This window comes from Phyllostomus discolor, chromosome 9 (assembly GCF_004126475.2).
Source record: "Phyllostomus discolor isolate MPI-MPIP mPhyDis1 chromosome 9, mPhyDis1.pri.v3, whole genome shotgun sequence".
NCBI classification, from domain to species: Eukaryota; Metazoa; Chordata; class Mammalia; order Chiroptera; family Phyllostomidae; genus Phyllostomus; species Phyllostomus discolor.
The window spans coordinates 94,578,956-94,589,674 of NC_040911.2; positions in this window are offsets into that span (position 1 = coordinate 94,578,956).

A 10,719-nucleotide genomic window follows, 5' to 3' on the forward strand; every position below is an offset into this window, starting at 1 on the left:
AGAGAAAGAGAGAGAGAGAGAGAGAGAGAGAGAGAGAGAGAGAGAGAGAGAGAGGGAGAGGGAGAGGGAGAGAGGGAGAGAGGAAGGGAGGGAGAGGGAGAGACTGATGGTTGGAGAGTCACAGACAGGCTAGGAGAGGGGAAGAGATGAGGGCAGAGAATGAGAGAAAGAGAGAAATAGGGTTAAGAACAGAGCAAAACCTGGGCCAATGGGATGGCTGAATAAAAGAAGCACTTCTAGCCCTAGCTGGTGTGGCTCAGTGGACTGAGCACTGGCCTGCGAACTGAAGAGTTGCTGGTTTGATTCCCAGCCAGGGCACATGCCTGGGTTGCGGGCCAGGTCCCCAGTAGGGGGCGTGCAAGAGGCAACTGATTGCTGTATCTCTCACATATAGATGATTCTCTCTCTCTCTTTCTTTCTCCCTTCCCCTCTCTCTAAAAATAAGTATTGTATTTTTCGGACTATAAGATGCACCTAGATTTTAGAGGAGGAAAATAAGAAAAAAATTTTTGAAGCAAAAAATGTGGTAAAATATTTAATAACATAAATAACATAATATTTCACCAATGTAAATGCAAACAGAACTCAACAGTTTTGCACAGCCCGTGTGGCTCTGCAGCTGCTGCCAAATTACAGCTGCCGCCATCCCAACCGGTCCAAGCAGGATGGGAGGTGTAGTTCTGCGACAGCTGCAGGGCCGCAGTGGCAGGTGACCCTGCAGTGGAATTTGCCTATATTGATGTTCATGGAGGACCCACCAGTCACGCGATGGAGGCACGCAGGGGCACCGAAGGCTTTCTTCTCCTAACATGCCTGCACGCCTGTACCCTCCTCCCTAGCACTACAATGTGCCGCAGCCGGGACTCCGCTCCTGCCTCCCTTGCTTTGCCCCGCTGGGACACCCCCTCCTCCTCCCAGCCCAGGGCCCGCAGCATCACCCCACTCCTGCCGCCTCCTCCGGCTTCCTGCAGTGGCGACCCTGCTGCTGCCTCCTGTGACCCCAATCCACCACCGCTGGCCCCCACGCCCCCACATCGAGCCAGCTAAGCTACATTCGGACTATAAGATGCATCTCCTTTTCTCCCCAAATCGGGGGGTGGTGTGTCTTATAATCTGAAGAAAACAGTAAATAAAAGCTTTATATACATATACGAAACACTTCCAGATTCTCAGAAGCCCTTGCAGAGACCTGGGAGCCCAGGTAGATGTGACCCCACCCTCGGGGAGACCTCCTGAAACTAAGCTGAACCTAGAGAAGGGAACATCCCACACCAGCAGGAGCCTCCACCTTTGGCCCTACACCCAAGATTGTACCAGGGTGATTGGAATTCACCATCCGTACCAGCTCCTACAGCCCAAGGTGCCAGGGTTCCTGAGGCAAGAAGCAGGAGGAGCAAGAGGCTATTGGGTTTCCTGGTGAAGGCAGGGGCGGCTCTGATGGCTAATGACAAACCTCACTATTTACACACTCACCAGTGGGGCATATACACCGGAAGGTCGTCGGCCCCTCACAGGCAGGATTGCATAGGTGGGAGACCAGCTCAGTGAGACACCAGCAGCCCTGACACCAGCGAGACAGTGGCTCCTTCCCGTCCCAGACAAGACCGTGAGGCCAGCTACCAAGGAGAAATGGAAGTGTGGCGGATGTCACCAGGCTGGTAAGGGCCTCTGGTGTTGCTCCGAACCCTGACCATCGCGGGGGCCCCAGGCCCAGCAGCTGTATGGGCGGAAAAGGGCAGAAGGGGTCAAGTGCAAAGACGCTGTTCAAATCTGGAGCAGAAAAGGTGAGGACTCCCGGCTGAGACCTTGGGCAACGCGTGCCTGACCCTCACGTTCCTGGCTCTCAGGGAACTCTCTGCTGGTTGCTCAACGCGGTTTCCTTCTCAGAAGTCCAGGTGACGTATCACTCAGCCAACAGAGTCGTATTTCCCCCAACTATTTGCACCACGATGTCCCCCGTGCCTCCTCCATGTGCCGTACAAGGAGAGCCCCACCCGTCCCCATAACTGACATTTAGTGTAGGCGTGTAATTCGTGACGTCAGAGGAACGGCTCCTACCCCGGTGTCCCCCACGGATCTTGTGTGTTAACAGAATGTGGCACATGTGTGCTCCCCAGTCTGCAGAGATTGTTTCCGGTTATCGGGGTGATCGCTATCCCTGACTGCAAAGCCCAAGCTCTTGCCCCAGTACCATGCGACTGCCTGATGTTTGACCTTTCCCCCATTCATTCCTCAAAGGGAAGGTTTGTGGAAATAAATTTATCTATTTATTTATTTATAAAGATTTTATTTATTTATTTTTAGAGAGGGGAAGAGGGAGGGAGAAAGGAGAGGGAGAGAAACATCGATGTGTGGTTGCCTCTCATGTGGCCCCCACTGGGGACCTGGCCCACAACCGAGGGATGTGCCCTGACTGGGAATCGAACCGGCGACCCTTTTGTTCACGGCTCGTGCTCAAGGAGAAAAAAGCTACACCAGCCGGGGTGGTTTGTGGAAATCTAAATAGACATGAAAGAGTCAGGCTTCATCGAGCAATGATGGCTTCACAGGAGGTAATTTTTAAAGTACAAGGCTGTCTGGAAAAAGTCTGGCCATTGTTCATATAACAAGGATGGTTTGAGCAGCATCCACGTGACCTGGCAGCCGAGGGGGGTGGACTGAGATGCACATGCGTGAACAATGATGACCTCGCTGTGCTAGTCAGTGGGATGGTAGATGCCATTAAATGAGTGTGTGCACTGTGTGGTCATCGGATTCAAAATGACTCAGCAAGTAGAGCAACGAATCTGCATCAAATTTGCATTCCTCAGTGGAAACTATCTGGATGATTCAGAAGGCTGCAGCTGTGGGCAGCAGGTGATCGGCAGCTTCATCATGACAGCACGCCCACTCGTGCACCCTGTCTCATGCAGAGTCTTTTGGCAAAACGTCAAATCACCCAGGTGACTCAGCCTCCCTATAACCCAGATTTGGTGCCCTGTGACTTCTGGCTTTTCCCGAAACTTAAATCACTTTTGAAAGGGAAAAGATTTCAGACTATCGATGAGATTCAGGAAAATACGATGGGGCGGCTGCTGGTGAATGGGAGAACTGTGTGAGGTCCCAAAGGCGCCTACTTTGAAGGGGACTGAGGGGTCATTGTCCTGTGTATAGTGTTTCCTGTGTCTTATATCTTCTTCCGTACACGTCTCTTTTGCACAGTATATGGCCGGATGCTTCCTGGACAGACCCCGCATTCTCCAGCTAGGCAGTCAACTGTCTGCAGATCCCTCCACGCAGAAGTCACCTGATGGTTTCCATTTTGGCGGGAAAAGAAAATTGGCATGCACTGAGTAGCTTCTGTGAGCCAGGTGCGTTCACTCCCAGCTGGCGAGGAAGGCACGTAAGAGAGGGCCGGGGGGGTTGTCTGACTTCCACTGACGGTAACACCACTTCTGTCTCCCTCGATGCCACACTCAAGAGGCCATCTGGAGTTTTCCAAGTATTTGCTTCTTCAAGAGTAAAAGGGAGAATGCTACAGCGAGAGGTCTCCATCTGCAATGGATTGATAAAAGCCAACTCCTTTCTCATCAGAAAAGAGCCCTGTGATCAATTAGTAATGTCTGCCCCAGGCACCATAGACATATAATGGTATTGTGTGATCATTTCTGTCCTGCACACCGTGCATTTGAAATCTTTATGTCCTAAGCTGTTAGGATTAAAAGGATATCAGAGGTCATCTAGACCAAGAGACAGAAAACAACAGCCCCTGGGCCAGATCCAGCTGCCCGTTTTATGAAAGTGAAGTTTTCCTGGAACAAACCAGACATCGCTGGTTTGTGTGTTGTCTGTGGCTACTATCCAGGCGGAGTTGAGTAATCGTGGCCGAGTCCGTACATAGACCAAAACTCCGGTTTGCCGCAAGAGATGGCAGCCCTCTGGAGAAGGTACAAGCCCCAAGTTGCACAATGAGTGTTAATTACACGGCACCAGATGGAGCCTTTCTAAAACTGGCTACTCCCCTGCCGATCCCCGGAACCTGTCTGAAGGCGGGCACTCCCCTCCTCACCTGGTCTCCACCCAGGACTTTCAGGAAGTCTACTTCACACACCCTCTGCTGCCTCTTGCTGAAAACCACAGATTCATTCATTCATTCATTCAGCTCATTCACACAAAAATTATTCAATGAACTCTCACCGCGTGCCAGGCATTGTGGTAGGTCCCGGGGCTACGGGGAAAAAGACACATGGAGTCGGTGCCATGTGGTTGATAAAAACCCAAACTCAAAGAGGATCGAGGGGTCAAATACGTGGTGACAGAGGAGACTAGACTCCGGGTGGGGAGCCCACGATGCAATGTGGAGATGAGGTATTTTAGAATTCTGCACTTGAAATGCATATAATGTTACTAACCAATGCACCCCCATAAATTGAGTTTGAAAAAGAAAAGAACCTAAACTCAAAGTCAGAATGCCTTAGTTTAGTTGAAAGTCACTGGCACGGAGCCTGGGCCACTCAGCCCAGTAGACACTGTTCCCATCACAGTCAGGTGCACTGTCCCTTTGGCACACAGGGAGCTCAGGCTCCAGCTGCGGCCCCCGTCCCCGGGCCTGGGCCCCCCCTGCCTCTCTACCCCATCAAAATGCCCAGAGCTGCTCCTAGGGAGTGCGGGGTCCTGGCAACTGTGTTTTATGGGGCCTCTATCTATAGAAACAGCTTGATTGAAAAATATATTACAAAGTTCACAAGCCCTTGTGAGGTGCAGTGATTTCATCCGTGAAGATTCAGAACAATGGTGGAGGAGAGGTGCCAGTGAATTTGCTCACTGTCCCTCCAGGGAGCCTGCGAAGACTCTTCTCAGTGTCCGCGCAGCATCTCTTCCTGGATGGCCCTGAAGCCAGGTCATCATGTTCTTCGGTGACACGTGTGACTGGTTTCAGATCTCCCAGCACACACACAGACACACACCAGCGATGGCATTCCTGCTCTTTCTTGGAGCGCCGCGGCTCCATAGCGCTTGTGTTAAAACAGTGTAGACCTTTGTGAGGGTCCGTTTCACGGGCCAGCCCAGCTGGGCTCCAGTGTCCTGTTGTTTGGCCAAACACCAGTCTGGATGTTGCTGTGAAGGCATTCTGTAGATGGGATGAAACTTTTAAATCAGTAGACTTTGAGTCAAGAAGATCACCTTTCATAATGTGAGCGGGCCTCATCTAATCGGTTGAAGACCTCAAGAGCAAAGACAGAGGTCCCTCCCAAAGATACAGGTCTCTATCCAGTGTGGCTCAGTTGGTTGGAGCATCATCCTGTAGCCAAGAGGTTGGGGGTTTGATTCCTAGTCAGGGCACGTGCCTGGTTGTGGGTTAGAACCCTGGTCTGGGTGCATACAGGAGGCAATCAACTGATGCTTCTCCCTCACATCAATATTTCTGTCTCCCTTCCTCTCTTTCTAAAAGCAATGAAAAAAAATGTCCTTGGGCCAGAATAAAAATATTTAAAAAGACAGAGGTCTCCTGAAGAAGAAGAAACGTCCCTTGAGACAGACACCTAGAAACCCTGGCTGACTTTCTAGCCTGCTGTTCTGCAGAATCCAGGTGCAAGGCCAATGCTGGCCTGCATGCAGTCCAGCCTGCCCTGTGGATTTCGTACCCACCAGGCCCCAGGACTGCATGAGCCAATTAGCCCATTCCTTAAACTAAATGTCTGTCTGTCTGTCTATCTATCTGTCTGTCTATGGGTTCTGTTTCTCTGGAGAAACTTCACCAATACAACCTCCTTTCCATGGTGGTCCCCAGCAGCACGTATCCGATGCCAGCTGCGGCAGTACGCCGGAGGCTGCCTCGTTCCAGTTACTGTTTCAAAGGCCGTTCCTCGCTGCTGCCCGCCAGTGCAGCGGGTGGGAGGCAGGGCCTGGTGGCAGGTGGGCCCTGCCTGAGGACGTGCTGAGAACGCAGAGTAGCGGGACAGGCCCCAGGACACCTGGGAGGGTCCGATTGGTCTCTTCCCTGGGAGTATCTCCAGGCCTGAGGGGCAGCAACGTTAAATGACAAATAAGAAACATCAAGAGAGACTACAGAAAAAAGGAAAATGGGCGGTGGGGTTGTCTGAATGTTTTTGTTTTGTTTTGGTTTTGTTCCTCCAACAGCACCTTTTTTTTCCGGCTTTGAACAAAGAACCTCACGTTGTCCCTTTGCGCCGGGTCTGCAAATTATGCAGCCAGACCCGGAGGGGCTGCAAGCACAGGGCGCAGGGCAGGACCCCCAGCTGGCCGGGTCTATGGGGGGTGTTTCAGCCTTCCCTGCACTGATGGCGGACGGCATCTTTGCCCTTAGCTAAAATACACTATGTTTCTGAGGCTCAAAAACAAACAAACAAATGTTCCCTTTGGAACCCAGAAGTCAGGAGACCAGTCTCTCACAGCTCATCCCTGTACGAATGAGCCAGCCACTGCCTTGCTCTGTGCCTCAGTTTCTCCATCTGTCCCAAGCTGATAACTGTGCTGTAAGAAACAATATCGCCCCAGGAGCCTCAGCCCACGTTCTGATGTTTGCTGCTGCCTCTATAGCTTCACTTGAACTATTTGCTCGAACCAAACCTACAAAGTATTCAGTAATGACAAAAAGGGAATGGAGACTCAGGAGCCCGGAGGCCTGGAGAAGCAGGTGGGGGTGGGGATGGTAAGAGCGTCAGGGAAGAGCGCTGCTGAGTGAGGACAGGCAGAGCAGACTGGGAAAGAGGAAAACAAGGCGGCCCAGCCATTCTAATCGCCTGTGGAGGTGCCCGGGTGACAGAGGTGGCAGCCAGATCTCCCCACACCTGAGAGAGAAACGGATGCTTAACCACTCCCTTCCTAGTATTTCCCCGTTTTCCCGAGGACCCAGCACAGTCTGCATTTCACAAGGCCCTGCCTGGGGTGCATGAGGGACATGGATGAATTGAACCAAAGTTACCTTCAGAGGGTGTGCTCATTCCAGGGACAAGTCATCCCTTTTCTGTCCCAGGAGGAGAAAGAGAATCTTTGGACCACAGGGCTGCACACTATCCATCCATCCATCCATCCATTCATTCATTCAACAGATATGTGTAGGACCTACCACGTGCCAGGCACTTTCTAGACATGGGGAATTCGGAAGTGATCAAGACTCAGAGTCTCTGCTCTCATGATTCTTATGTACAGTTGGGAGCCCTGGCCGGGTAGCTCAGTCGATGGGAGCATCGCCCCGATGGGCCAGGGTTGCGGGTTCGATCTCTGCTCAGGGCTCATAAAGAGGCAACCAATGAAGGCATGGGTGGGCGGAACAGCAGGCCAATGCTTCTCTCTCCCTCTTTCTCCCTCTCTCAAATCAATACACTTTTTGAAAAATGAACGTAACACTAGGAGATTATGTTCTCCTGAGAGCAGCCTCCATCCAGTGAGGGGGTTTCTGTCCTCTCCGCTTGGAGGCAGGAGGGAACAGGGTATGGGGAGGAAATCGGACCCGCGCTCAGCACCCGGGACCGGCGAGTTTCCTTCCCGCCCTCAAGGCTCTCTGGGATGGATGGGAGTTCAACACGGAGAGAACATCAGCTTGGGCTGAAGAGAGGCAGGTTCTAATCTTGGCTCCAACGGGCTCCCTGCATCGACAACCTTCCCTGGGCCTCAGCCTCTCCGCTCATAGAGCGTGGGTCCCCTCGGTGGTTCTCTCTGGTGGTGGAGAAGCCCCAGGGAAAACTCAGAAAGTGATATTGGGCTTTGAAATGATAGCAGAGGCCTATCGGTATCCAGTGGGCGAGGCCAAGGATGTCAGACATCATGCGTTGCCTCGACAACCTTCACACCTAACAACAGCCAACCCCTGCACGACTCAGAGTGTGCCAGTGGCCGTGCATCGTGCCGCTACGGACATTCGTGTGCACGGATTTGCATGGATAGCAGTTTTCGGTTCTTCCGGTCCTACACCTAGGAGTAGGATTGCTGAGTCACACAGTGATTCCTTGTTTAACTTTCTGAAGAAGCGCCGGCCTGTTTCCCACGGTGGCGACCTGTCCGCACAATGGAACATCACTGAGCCGTAAAAAGAAGCGAAGCGCTGATGCGTGCTACCACGGCGGATGAACCTCGGAAACATCACGCTAAGTGAAAGAATCCGGACACGAAACAGCACCTACTGTGGGAACCATGCGTGTGAGGCACCCAGAGAAGGTGAATCTCTAGAGGCAAAAGGCAAACGGGGCACTCCCAGGGGCTTCATTCAGGGAAAGGGGAAGGTGGGTGATTCTTAAAGGGAAAGGTACCATTTGTGGGGATGAAACGAGACAGAGGTGGTGGCTGCACGGCACTGTGGATGTACTGAATGCCACTGAGCGGTGTACACTTCAAAATAGTTCACAGCTAAGTTTCTGTTCTGTGGATCTCACGTCCACTTTTAGGGTTTGTCCCTGATGAACGGAAGGATGATAGTGTGAAAGGCGCACACCTGGGACCAGGGACACCTGGGTTCAAATCCCGGCTTGGAAGCTCTGTGGCATGCGCAACCGGCCACTTAGAACCTTGGTTTTCCCTCCCACAGGCGGAGGGTTTAAACGAGGCAGTGCGGGTGCGGGGCAGAGCGCGGTCCCTGGCACGCTGGAGGGGTCCCGTAGGTGACGGTTTGCTTCTCTCCCTTCCCCACTATCTGGAGCCCAAAGAAGCAGGAGAGTCAATAACCCTTGGGGACAGCAGCTGTGCCAGCTGGGGCAACCAGGAAGGGCCGTGAGCTAGGACAGGAGAGAAAGGCCAAAAATCGGGGGGAACCAGGAAGCCAGAGAACATGGAGAGAGCCGTGATTCAGAAAGGCAGTCAGGGTGACGGGCCCTGACTATCAAGGTCACAGGCCCCTCCCGCCCTTGGTTTGCCCGTCTGGGGCCCGTCTAGCGCGTGCTCCCAGCAGAAGAAACAGCTCTGTGAGTGATAGCTCTGCCAAAGGCTGTGGAAGGTACTGGCCTTTTAAATATTCAAATCTCCAGGGAACCAAGAGGGCTGAGGGCTCTCTTTCTTTCCAGGAGACCTGGGCTCAAGAGTCCCCCAAAAGGTGAGTGCTCTGTGCCCAGTGTTATCCGCTTCTGGCCACCAGGAGGCCCAGGCCTAGTGCCTGCTGAGTGCCTTCTCTCCACCCAAACTGTCTCAGCATTGTGGCTCTCCTCCCCTGCCTCCCCTCGCTGTTACTTGGATTCTTTCCGCTCTTGGGTTAATGGGCTTTACTGAACTGAGTCCTTTGTAAGCCTGCTACCCTTTGAAGTAGGAGGAGTGTACACAAAGAAGCAAAGGCCAGCTACCTAGTGTGTGGGGGACCTTCGTTCCTATCCAAAGGCAGAAGGGGGTAAGAGGAAAGGGAAATGAGAGAGGAGAGGGGGTTGGAGATGGGAGCGGAAACCAGCACCTGTCAACACGACACCCCTGGTGAGCAGCGGGCTCGTCTGCAAACCCAGCAGTGTGCCTGGGGTGGCGGGGTCTGCGGAGTGGCGGAGGGGCCTGACCGGGGAAAGGGGCCTTACAAAGAGAGGCCGGCCTGGCGCCTCAGTCCCAGTGCCAGATGCCAAATGCTTGATTGGGGACTCAACTCCAAGTCAGAGCTTCAGGCTCCATCCAGTGGCTATTGAGCAGATTACAGGATAAAAGAGAGGATGGGAGGGAAAAAACCCACACAAACAAACAGAGATGGCAGTCCCAGCCAGCGCCAAAGGAGGGAGCCTTGCCCTTGCTCTCGGTGTCACCCCATCAGGTGACCTCCTCAGTCCAATCAGACCCCCCTAGGCAGCTGCCTGACCCGAGTGGGATTCTCCCACTGTGTGACCTTGGGCAGCTCACTCTGCCCTCTAGGCCTGGCTCCCCAACTGTAACATAAAGAGATTGGGCAGATGAGGTCATAAACCACACCCTGCGCTTAGCACGGTAGCCCGTGTAACCCTCAAATCCAGGTACGTCTCAATCATCCTGTCCCCACAGACTCCCATCACTCCTGACCCTGCATGTTCCCACGTCATTCACCTGTAATTCATTCACCTGCAAAACCTGCCGTGGCCACCTGCGGAAATCCCAGCCACAGGTCAAGGCTTGGCTGCAAGGTCTGGAAGAGGGGGGTGATAAAGGCAATGATTCCTGCCTCGCAAGGTGGTTGTAAAGATGAAATGAAAATGCCTGCAAATCGCTGAGAGCAATGCTCAAGAATATGTTAGCTATTGTTATAAGAAGAGTTGATAGCGACCACTAAATCGGGAGCCTAAGATGTGCCTGGGGAAAATGTCAGATGCCTTAGAATATGTTCCTCAATTCTCACCCTCGCTCCTGGAGGGGGTTGTGGGGGGAGGGGACAATGTCAATCCCCATTGTACGGATCCGGAAACAAACCCAGAGTACTTTGCCCACAATCACTCTAGGACCGGAAGCATTTTGAATCTTTGCATTTTCTTCCATGCGCTTGGGAAGTGGTATTGGTCTATGATCTTGACCACAGAGGGCTGGTTTTGGGGGTTTTGTTTCCGGGAGCGGAGGCAGAGAGTGTGGGTCACAGGCTGGGCAGGCAGAGGCCTGCTGCTCTGCGCCGGAGGTCCTTCTGGTACCTTCTCTGCTTCCTGCCTAATGCAGGAGGGAGATAAAATCCAGATGAAACTCACCTACCTATCCGGCCCCCACTCAGTCTATTAGGGGCTCAATTACCGCCTTCTATTTCCTCACCGACTTCCCCCGTCCAGTTCTAGCAGCTTTTCGGCCAGGTTTGGGGGCACT